Source organism: Marmota flaviventris, chromosome 2 (assembly GCF_047511675.1).
Source record: "Marmota flaviventris isolate mMarFla1 chromosome 2, mMarFla1.hap1, whole genome shotgun sequence".
In the NCBI taxonomy this organism is placed as follows: domain Eukaryota; kingdom Metazoa; phylum Chordata; class Mammalia; order Rodentia; family Sciuridae; genus Marmota; species Marmota flaviventris.
The window spans coordinates 111,313,274-111,324,985 of record NC_092499.1 but is presented as its reverse complement, the minus strand read 5'-3'; positions in this window follow the sequence as shown (position 1 = coordinate 111,324,985).

Genomic DNA, 11,712 nt, shown 5'->3' with positions numbered 1-11,712 from the left:
CCTTTTCCTGTCTTGATGGATGCAGAGAGCTATTTAAAAAAAAAAAAATGCAGTGAGGAATACCACCATGGAGGGGGAAATGTTTCTGCTTTGAGAGTTCCCAGAGCAGAACTGACTTGCTCCTTGAAATCATATATATATATATATTAACACTATCTCCCAAAGAACTCAGATGTGAGTGCAGGGGGACCAGACTAGGAGGTGGATTCATCTCTCAAGGAAGAATCCTTGAAGAATCCTGCAACTTGGCTACCCAATGTCCATAACCCTTCCCTCCTTTCCAAGTGCCCCCACCCGACTCCTTGTTCAGGCCTCCACTCTCCTCTGAGTGGCTGTATACTTTAGAAAAATTATCCAGGTATAACTCATGGGGAAGGTTACCATTAGTCACTGTCATCAAAGTGATACCAATTTCCCCCATTAGTGATTGTATTAAGCTTTGTCTTTGTATTATGGGTTGTCCTATTTCATAGGCTGAAAATCTAAAACTAAGGGTCCCTGGGTTCAAATAATGTCTTTGAGGTAAAAGCTGACCCTGGATTCTAGCTTTTGTTTCTTTTTGACCTAAGTATTTCTTGCTTCATTACTAGCTCATCAATGCATTTAACACACACACACACACACACACACATATATATATATATGCCAGTACCCCATCTCAGTGGGATCTCAGGCATCCTTGGGGTCATCTTTTTGGGGAGATGGGTGGTGTGATGCTCTTGATCATCAAAGCAGCAGCCAGCTCCTGTAGTCACATTAGAAAGTGCTTTCCCATCAGAGCAGTCCTTGCTAGCTGTAGCTGTGACAATTGTATGGAGAGCTATTAAATACACCAATTTCCCAGTCCCATGGCACGTCAGTGACCAGTCTCTGAGGTGGGTCTGGACTTGGGTACTTTTAAAAACTCCCCAGGTGATCCAAATCTGCAGCATTGAGACTCACAAGGACCTTGAAGATAAGCAATGTCATTCTCCTACAAATAATTTGCTTAGGCAAAGCCACTTGGCCAAGGCCAGAGGGCAGGTGAAAGGGATGGCTTTGGGGACTCAGATGGAGCCAAGCAGGTGTCCCCCACTTTGTCTCAGTGATTCTAGCACCACGACGCCTCAGACCAGCTTGGGCTCTCACTTCATTGGCTGGGAAGACTTTTCTGCCACCTCTTTTCCAGGACTGGGCTGTGGCTGCTCCAAGACCCAAAACACGGGTGGGTCATCTCCACTGGTCCAGCCTCGGCTCCTCTCACTGGAAAGGCGCGCCCTTTGGTGAGGGGGAGGAAGCATTTTTGAGGTGAAATGTTGTATAACAGCCAGGAATGGAAAATATTAAAAGCCCAATGGCGCCAACAAGGTTCGTGCCAGGGCCAGAAAGTACAGAGAAGAGGAGGGACATCCCTGCAGTGGAGGGCCCTGGGGGTGTGGAGGGGGTCAGCCAGAGGCCACCCACACCCTGTATCCCGGGCTGCCTCCATCTCCTGGGCCAAGGGAATGTCCTAGGGTGATGACCCCAAGGGAAGCTCCATGGGCATATTAGGTGTGGTGTACCCCATACTCCAGGGAAGGTAGTGGGCGTAGTGTGGCCCATTAGGCGTGTGGGAGACCAGCCCAGTCCACACATAACTCCCGATCTTCTGGGTGCTTGGATGCCAAGAGGAATAAGACATGCCAAGAACCTCTGTCCTCTAGGGCCTCACCATAGAGAGGAGGAAGGCAAGAAAACAATGTCAGTAGAATGTGATAAACACTCTGCTGGAGGAGAACACAGGGATTGTGGGAAAGAAGAGGGACAGTTAGCTCAGCCTGGGACCACGAGGAAGGGTTTCTAAAGAAAATGGTGGTTACCTCAGCTGAGTCTTGATGCAAATAGATATTGTAAGAAGCTTCACAAAGCAGACGTCTGGGTATGTGCCCTTGGGAGTTATCTCAAGAAAAAGATTTACTTATAGAAACACAAGCAGATGGACTCATTCTCCCCATGGGGAGTCCCCCTTTCCTACTGCTCCCATTACGTTCACACCAGACACAATTATGGGGCAGTTTAGTGTACCAGATGTCTTGGTGAGAGCTGTTCCTGTAAGGAAAATGTTTTAATAAGAACTGGGGGTAGAAGATGAGGTCGCTGGGTGGATAGAGATCTGCAGGGTCAGGACTTCGGAGGCTGGGGCATCTGCTGTACTGAAAAATGGGAGAAGGGTCTGGAAGGGGATCTAAGGAGCAGTGGTGGAAGAGGAAGAGGAGAGAAGGAGCTGGAGTAGAGGTGACCCCCTTGGCCAAGTCTACTGACTCCCAAAAGCTCAGTGCGTGTGCTTGCTTGTTGTGAGTACCAAAGGGGCAGACTTTGTGTTGAAGTTGTAGAATGGGAGAGACACAGACAGGAGAACAGTCTCTTGCCCTGGCTCTGCTCCTTCCTCTGTCAACGGCCTTGGTAAGCCCCTTTCCTATGGGGATCTATGAATATATTATTTTGAGCCACGTGCCAAGAACACAGAGATAAATAAGACAGTCTTAACCTTCAGGAGCTCATCATCAAGTAAGGGAAGACAGAGCATTCCTGGGGGAACAGAGTACTGCAACGCGGGGGGAATCAAGTGGAAAGCAGGAAGCTCAGGGAGCAGAGAGGTATGGGCTGGAGTGCTTAGGGTGTGTGTGAGGTTTTCAGATGTGAGGACAAACCTCAAATAGTGCTGGTAACCCTCGTGGTGCCACCACACTTTAGGTCCCCTTCTAGCTGTACCTGCCCCCTCCCTGACTCCTATTTGGGGAAGCAGGACCCCTGTGTTTGGCCAGGAGCAGGCACTGGCTCAGGCTGGTTCTCTGGCCCAAAACAGCCCCAGATGAGCCTATCATGAGCAAAATGCAAGTTGAAGCTGGGTGCAATGGCTCACATCTGTAATCCTAGTGGCTCTAGTGGCTGAGATAGGAGGATCGTGAGTTCAAAGCAAGCATAGCAACGGCAAGGTGCTAAGCAACTCAGTGAGACCCTGTCTCTAAATAAAATACAAAATAGGGCTGGGGATGGGCTCAGTGCTCAAGTGTCCCTGAATTCAATCCCCAGTACCAAAACAAAACAAACAAGTGGAACCAACTGCACAGAAAGAAGCAAACACACCACAGGAGAAACACCAGGAACCTGAGAGACAAGGACCTGCCTAGAGTTCCCGCTCCAGCTCCTTATACCTTTACAAGTCCCTTTTTTCTCAGGATGGCCTGAGTGAGTCATCATTCTTATTCTCAGAAGTGCATGACCATTAGAGCCCCTTCATCTTCCTCGTGTCCTGGAGGGAAGATAATAAAGAGAGCTACCAACTCCACCATTCTCCATGAAGGGCCAACAGTGATACAATGGAAAGATCAGAGGCTGGAAATTAGGAGACCTGGTCTGTGCTCTCTCCACAGACTATGATCAGGCTCAGGCCAAAACGAAAAACAACAGCAACTTTGATGGATGAAGCAGCAGAAAAGGGAAGGCTGCTGATGCGCTCTCCTGGCATCTTCCCTATTTTTAGTGGAGGTGGATTGTATGAGTGTAAAAGATTCAAAACCTGGGCTGGGGTTGTGGCTCAAGAGGTAGAGTGCTTGCCTAGCACACATGGGGCACTGAGTTTGATCCTCAGCACCACATAAAAATACAATAAAGATATTGTGTCCACTAAAACTAAAAAAAAAATTTTTAAAAAGATTCAAAACCTGTCTGGCCCAGAAGCTGCCTGGGAGATATGAGAGTCATTGTAGGGGAGGGGCCGTTCTGAACCCAGCAAATGTGCTTGACAATCAGCAATCTCTGGTGTAGTTCTCAAGAGACTCATGTCTGAATCCTGGAGAGAGCAGAGACTGTAAATAAAAGGCCAAAGAGCTATTCCACTGAATGAACAGTCTGTGTCTTATTTGAGCTAAGTAGCCCTGTTTTGGGATCAGGTAAGAGAGATGTTTATCCCACTACTGAACTTGGTGTACTGAGAAAGCTCTATAGAGCTAAGATCAATGCCACAGGGTCACATTGTTAACGGGGGCTTTGTTTTATTTTTTATTTTGGGGATGGAATCCAGGGGCGCTCTTCCACTGAGCTCCATCCCCAGCCCTTTTTTACTTTTGTTTTGAGACAGGGTCTTGCTAAGATCTTCCTGCCTCAGCCTCCAAAGTATCTAGGATTACAGGTGTGGGTCACCATGCCCAATTAGGATAGTCTTTTCAACAAATTGTACTGGAACTATTGAACATCTTCGTGCCAAAAAAAGGAACCTTGACCCATACTTCATATCACGTGCAAAAACTAGTTCAAAATGAATTCTAGACTTAAAGGCAAAACCTAACACTAAAAAACTCCTAGAGAAAACATAGAATAAAATCTTTTCAACTCTGGGCTTTTAGGTCCAAAATCAAAAATACAGTCTATAAAGTAAAAATTGATGAGTTGATAAACTGGAAAGATAAACCACAGATGGAGAAATATGTTTACAAAACACATATCTCATAATATGTATATTCAGAATATGTAAAATTCATGTGAAGCTCATTCATAAGAAAATAATTGACCTAATTATGAAATAGGCAAAATATTTGAAAAGATAATTTATCAGAAAAGATATATAAATGGTAAATTAGATGTTCAATATCATTGGTCACTAGGTAAATGCGTTAAAAACACAACGAGATCACACTGTACACACATTAGAATGGCTGAAAATAAACACTGAAATATAAAACTATGATGATATTGAGTGCCGATGAGAATACTGAGTAACCTACTCAGCATTGCTGGTGGAAAGGTAAATGGTACAGGCATACTGCAAAACAGGTTAGCAGGTTGTTTTTGTTTTTTGTGCCAGGAATTAAACCCAGGGACAGTTAAACACTGAGCCACACCCCCAGCCCTTTTTACGTTTTATTTTAAGACGGATCTCACCTAGTTGCTCAGGGCCTCATTAAGTTGCCGAGGCTGGCTTTGAACTCTTGATCCTTCTTCCTCAGCCTCCCAAATGGCTGGGATTACAGGGTGGGCCACCGTACCTGGTGGGTTAACAGTTTTTATATGGTTTAATATATACTTGCCATACAACTTCATTCTTAGGTATTTACCCAAAAGAAATGAAAAACATGTTTAAATAAATACCTGTAGAATTTGTGCACAAATTCTTATAGCTAAAATGTAATTGCTAAAAACAAGTTAACCTACAAGTCTTTCAAGTGGTAAATGGATAAACAAACTGGTACATCCATACAAGGAATACTACTTAGCAATAAAAAGGAATGAACTGGGTGTGGTGACACATTCCTATGATTTCAGTGGCTTGGAAGGATTGCAGGTACAAAGCCAGCCTCAGCAACTTAGCAAGACCCTGTTTTAAAATAAAAGGGCTGGGGATATGGGGATATGGCTCAGTGGTTAAGCACTTCTGGGTTCAATCCTCCAACCTCCAAAAAAAAAAGGGAATGGACTACTGATGCACACAACATGGATGTTTTTTCTATGTAAAAGAAAGCAGATTCAAAAAGGCTTCTATCATGTGATTTCATTTATGTGACATTTGCCTCAAAAAGGCAAAACTGCAGGGAAAGAAAACAGATCAGTAGCTGCCAGCTGCTGGGGCTGCAGTGGGGGGTTGATTGTAGAGGAAACTTCTGAGATAATGGAAATATTTTTCTCTCTTTCTTTTTCTTTTCCCTTTCTTTCTTTCTCCCCCCCCCCTTTTTTTTTTGGTTGTTTTTTTTTAACCACAAGTGATTTACTATTGAGTTAAATCCCCAGCCCCTTTAAAAATTTGGGACCGGGTCTTGCTAATTTGTCCAGGATGCCTTCAAATTCTTGATCCTCCTGAGTTAGCCTCCCAAGTAGCTGTGATTATAGGCGTTTACCATCACACTCAGCAAAATACTTTATATCTGGGTTATGATAATAGTTGTGTGATTATATTTGTCAAAACCATATAATTCAAAAGGTTGAATTTTACAGTAAGAAAATTACACTTAAATTTTTAAAAATTAGGAGTTGGATTCAAATTCCTCTCCCCTTACTATGTCTTCTCTGCCACTACCCAACATCCTATCCTCAAGGATCTTGTTCTCCTGGGCAAAAAATATCCCACTTCAGGCACCCTAAACATTGCTTTGCTTCTGGAACAAAAGGAAAATGGTCTATAACAGTGGTCTCTGCAGGGCCATGTGTCTGTTTCCATCCCTCTGTCCCATTCTGTCTTTCTAGGCCTGACCATCAAGGGCCAGCCCTTCCTCTCTAACCTCCATTTCCTCTTCCCTGCACTGGAGTCTTGGTAGTGACCTCAGGAAGGGACCAAATCCTTATGGCCTAGTCACTGTGTGGGTGAAAAATTCTGCTTGTAAAGAGAAAGGTTCCTCACACTCAACTTTCCACAGTTCTAGCCAGTAAGATAGCCACGTGTCCCAAAAACGTACGGCCTGTGAGGGCATCTACTCGGCATCCTCCTCCCCTCATCCCTGACCAAGACCACTTCCTCTCACTGCCTCAGGCTCCTCTGGGCTGCCAGCATCTTGGTCAGAGCTAAAGCCACACCACACCCAGAGCCATCTGGGTCCTCTCAGGGGAGTCATGAAAAGAGGCCCCAGGTCACGGGATGCACAGCAGCTGTCTGCTGGAAGCACAGGCAAGTTGTCAGATGACCAGGGCAAACACATCATGGTGTGAACTGACAGGGAGGTGGGAACACTCTTGAGATGATACTCTGATCAGAGTTTGCATCTCCTAATCCTACATAAAATTGTGAATGGGCCACTCATGAATAATAACAGAGGGCACAGTGGGGACACGATGATGACCACCTGTAGAATATGAACTCATTGGTTCACGTCCCTGGAATAGAGAAATGCTATGGTGACTGTGAACACTTGGTGGTAAGCTTGTTTAGCATTATGGCAACAGAGTGTGAATTCCATAGTCAGAAGTGAATGTACTTGGGCCTCTGGAGGGATGAACATGTTGTTGTAAACATAGTGAACACTTGGGAGCTGGGGTTGTGGTTCAGTGGTAGAGTGCTTGCCTAGCATGTGTGAGGTACTGGGTTCAATTCTCAGCACCACATAATAAGCAAAGAAATAAAAATTTTAAAAAATCCATCAATAACTAATAAAAAATATTTTTAAAAAATATAGTGAACACTAGTAGATGCTGTGTGCAATTATAGGGCTCTGGTTGTGTTGAATGCACCATAGGGACACAGAGGTACCCTGTTTCAAGGTCAAGGAGCCACAGTATGCATAACAGAGGGTAGAGAGCTCTATTGGACATGTTTTGGGGCATACACTTGGCCCAGGACCTTTTCTCTGGGGGTCTGCTCCCTGCTACAACGTCTGCTGTGTGAGCAGACCCTAACAGAGCATGCAGCAGCCAATGGTGGCACGTGTGCTTCTGAAGGCTTCTTTTCTTTTTCTCCCATTTTCTAAGCTGGAGTTGTTGTGGTTGCTCAGTTTCATTCAGCTTCTCTGGAGGGTGTGGATATGGTTACAAGGTGTGGGTCTGCAACAGAACACATGGTGGGTAAATCTAAGGTTGACAACCATTAAAGGGGTCCCTGTGGCTATCTTTTCAGTGGGCACATGTTATTTTTACTTCCCAGCATCCATTCTTTCTACTTCTGGTGACAGTATCACAACTTTTCTTTGGGGAAAAAATTCCAGGGGGGCCAATCTATTCCCCTGGCTCTAGAAGGGGGCTGATCAGAGCTTTTTATTCCCTGCTTATGGGCACTGGGTCAGGAATGGGCCAATGAGAATCTTTCCCAGGACATTTTTTAAATAATTGAGGAAGAGATGCTCTTTCCACTGGGGATTTGAGATGTGCTAGAAAGGAGCCTAGAGCTACTGGGAGATACTACATGAACTCAGCGTCTGTTCCAGTTATTGCTACTATGTAAAAAACTACTCCAAATCTTAATGGGTTAAATGACAATGATTTTATTATATCCCAGAGATTCTATAGGTCAGAATTTCATGAAGGACTTGACTGGACATTTCTGCTTTTTGAGGTACTGATTAAGGTCACTGAGTGACACTTCACTGATGGATGAGTTGGTCTAGAGGACCCAAGACATCTTCACTCACATGCCTGGTGCCTTGGCAGTAATGGCTTGGAAGGTTGGGCTCACTGGGGCTACCAACCAGATCACTTGCACCAGGCCTATCAGTATGGTGTCTCAAGATAGTTAGAATTGACTCTCCCCAGAGTGGACATCCCAAGTAATCCAGGTGGAAGCTATATGCCATTTTTTGACCTAGCCCTAGAAGTCCACCTCAAACTATTGGTTACAAGCAAGTTAAGAGGCCAGCTCAGATTCATTGTGAGGGAAATTAGATTTTTTGGTGCCTTATAATTATACATAATAGTGGGAGTCATTATGTCATAATCATATGTACACATAAACATTTGCTCAATCTCCTTCCCCAGAACCTTCCCTTTCCCTTCCCTCTTCCCTCCACTAATCCACTTACTCTACTCTACTGATCTCTCTTCTATTATCCTTATTATTTTAATTAGCACATATGTATATGCTATATGTTATATGTATATAGACTCTATTTTTGTGGCATAGTAGAGTCATATAGTATAAGAACATGAGAAATGGGAGATATTACTATAGTTATTTGGGAAAAATAGACTGATACCTCCTCCTCAAAAATAAAGCTATTACAGAGGAAGTAGTTGAGGTATGGAAAGAGAACATTTTTTTTTTTTTTTTTTTTTGCGGCATTGGGGATTGAACCAGGGGCTCTTTACCACTGAGTCACATCTCCAGACTTTTTTATTTTTATTTAGAGACAGAGTCTTTAAGACTGGCCTACCTCAGTCTTCCAAGTAGGTGGGATTACAGGCATGCGCCACAGCACTGGGTAAGAGAACAGTTCTGATGACATTGTCTATGTACCTGGATCCAACTTCTCCTAGGACTTCAGTCATGAGAACCCTAAGATTCCTTTTCTGCTTAAATCAATCTGAGTTTTGCTTTTGTCACTTATAACTGAAAGAGCTTTTGTACTTAGTGTATGTGTGTCATTATCTATTGCAGCATAACAAACCACCCCAAAACTCTGTGGTTTAAAACAACAACTTATTATTTATTATAGTTTTGTGGGCTGACTGGGCCATTCTTCTGCTGGTTTCACCTAGGCTCACTCATGTAACTGCTGGGATAGAAGGTTCAAGATGGCCACATCACATATGGGACTATTGGGTGGGGGCATCAGTTTTTATCCGTGTGATCTTTTGTCCTCCCTAGGATAGACTGACTTCTTTGTATGGAGATAGTGTTCTAAGAGAGTGAAGGTAGAAGCTGCAATGCTTCTTGAGGCCTGAACTCCAGAACTTGTACAGCACAACTTCTGTCCTATTCCTGATTCTAAGCAAGTCATAATGCTCAAGTCAAGAGTGAATTAAGGGGCTGGGGCTGTAGCTCAGTGGTAGAGCACTTGCCTATCACATGTGAGGCACTGGGTTTGATCCTCAGCACCACATAAAAATAAATAAATAAAATAAAGGTATTGTGTCTATCTACAATTAAAAAAAGAAATTTAAAAAAAGAGTGAATAAAGAACTCTACTTCATCATAGTAGAGTTACAAAGACTTTGTGGTGATATTTAATCTACCACAGTGTGATAGAGAGCTGAATCATAGGTAGGAACATTGTGGGAATTAAAAGTAGTTATAGGAAGTATGGTACATGTGTAGGCAGGTGATCCAGACTCTTATAGGCATGTTTTCACTGAGGAATCAACAGTTGGTGTGTGATTTCCATTGTGGCTTCTGTGAGGGCCTCATGATGCCATCTACATTTGGCCTCTGATTCGCAGGGGCAACTTTGAGCTAAAGACCTACTATATCTGAGGGACTTCACTTCTTTGAACTTGAGTTCTTCCTCTGTAAAATGAACATGATTGATCACTCCTGCCTCGCAGATTGGCTGTGAGGCTACAGATGAGAATGTGCTTCATAAATTACAGAGTGCTGTATATGTGTGGTTAAACATTATTATCTGCTCTCTGAGGAAAGAATAATCGAGATGGGTCTGGGTAGTCAGAGAGGACAGTAAGCTGGAGACTGATCACACTGGCAGGGAGAAAGTTCTGTATTTCAAGATGAGAAGCTGAGGAATAAAATTATACGTGAACAGAGGTAGAACAGTGACAGACTGTGCCTAGGACAGGTAGGAGAGCCACGTGGTCAGAGGGGAAGCCTCCACTACCCTGGACTCTAGGTTTCTGGGCCCCCCAGGCAGTTGGTCAGTAGCCCCTAAGGTCTCCGAGCTGCAGCCAAGGCTTCCAGCCTCCAAGGATCATCAGAGTCCTGTCCCTACCCAGGCCTGCAAGGCCTCTTCGAGCCACAGGGAGGCGACAGAGGAGGGGAGGGGAGAGGCAATCAAAGAGAGAGCACCTTCCTCTGGAACCATCAGGATCAGGTCAGCCACCTCCATGTGTTTCCAAGCTTCTCTTTCAACAGCAGGGTGGGGACCCCAGGCTCTAAGCTTGGGTCACAGGCCATGTGGCTAAACTGGCTCCTAGTCCTTCCATTCCCTGGGCGGGGGTGTGGGGGTTGATTGATGAATTCCCCTGTGTTCCAGGCTGGGGCTTGGAGCTGCTGGAGACCAGCCTAGTGTGAAGAAGCCCCAGATGGTGACTGGTGGCTGAGACTGACCCCTCCAGGCCAGGCCCTGGACAGTCTAGGCCTATGGCCACTTCCCAAACCCTCTCTGTCCTTGGATCCCAGCTGAGGAGAGCAAAAGCCTCTTACTCAAAGGAGTTTGGAAGGAGAGGATCAGGGAAGGCTCAGATTCCCCCAGACTAGCCCTGTGCAACAACCAGTCCAATCCAACTTGGGAACAGGAAAGGACTCTGATGAGAGTTTGGGAGGGGGGACAGAATATGAGCTGGGGGGACATAAACAGCAGGGTTGGCATTAGAACCCAGAGATTCTAGCTCACAGTCCCTCACACTGGTACTATCCAAGATGACACCCATTGGCCACTTGAGGCTAGGTAAATGAAGGCCTGCATCTGAGTGCTAGGCCAAGCAAGGAGACCCAGGCAGGAATCCTGGCCCAGAGGCTCCACTTTGCCAAATCCTTACCCCATAGGATACTCTGCCTCTGCCTTGCACTACAGAGAGACAATAGAGGCAACTGGGAAGCAGGAGAGGCCTTTTTCACATGCCGTGGGGTCCCATGGCATAAGCTCTTCGAAAATAGCTGATGACCTTGACCTTGATCCCTAGATCTATAGTTTACCTCCCTACACCTTCCTTTCCTATCTTTCTTTTTAAAATCTAGCCTCTCTGGTCATGTTGCTTCTCTGGCCTGCCTCCTGATCCTGGCCACATTTCTTGGAACCGTCATTCCTTCCTTTCCTTTCTGATTCGCAGGGGCAACTTTGAGCTAAAGACCTACTATATCTGACCAGCCTAGTGTGTTTCTTCTAGGTATGTTACCCAGCCTTGCAATTTCAGAGCTGGCAGGGCTTATGAGCTCACTCAGTCCCAACTCCTACTACCCATTTGGGGATTCTGAGGCTCAGGGTTACTTGGGTTGTTGCTAGTCCAGGGTCACACATCAGGATCAGCAACAGAGCCAGCATGAGGCTTCTGACTTCCAAGTCCATATTTTTCTCCTGTCCTTTGTTCTGCCTATGGTGATTCAGCCTCAGTCTGTCTATTCCTCAAACCAGCAGAGCTTACGTGAGCTTCACTCGGTTCAAACATCTG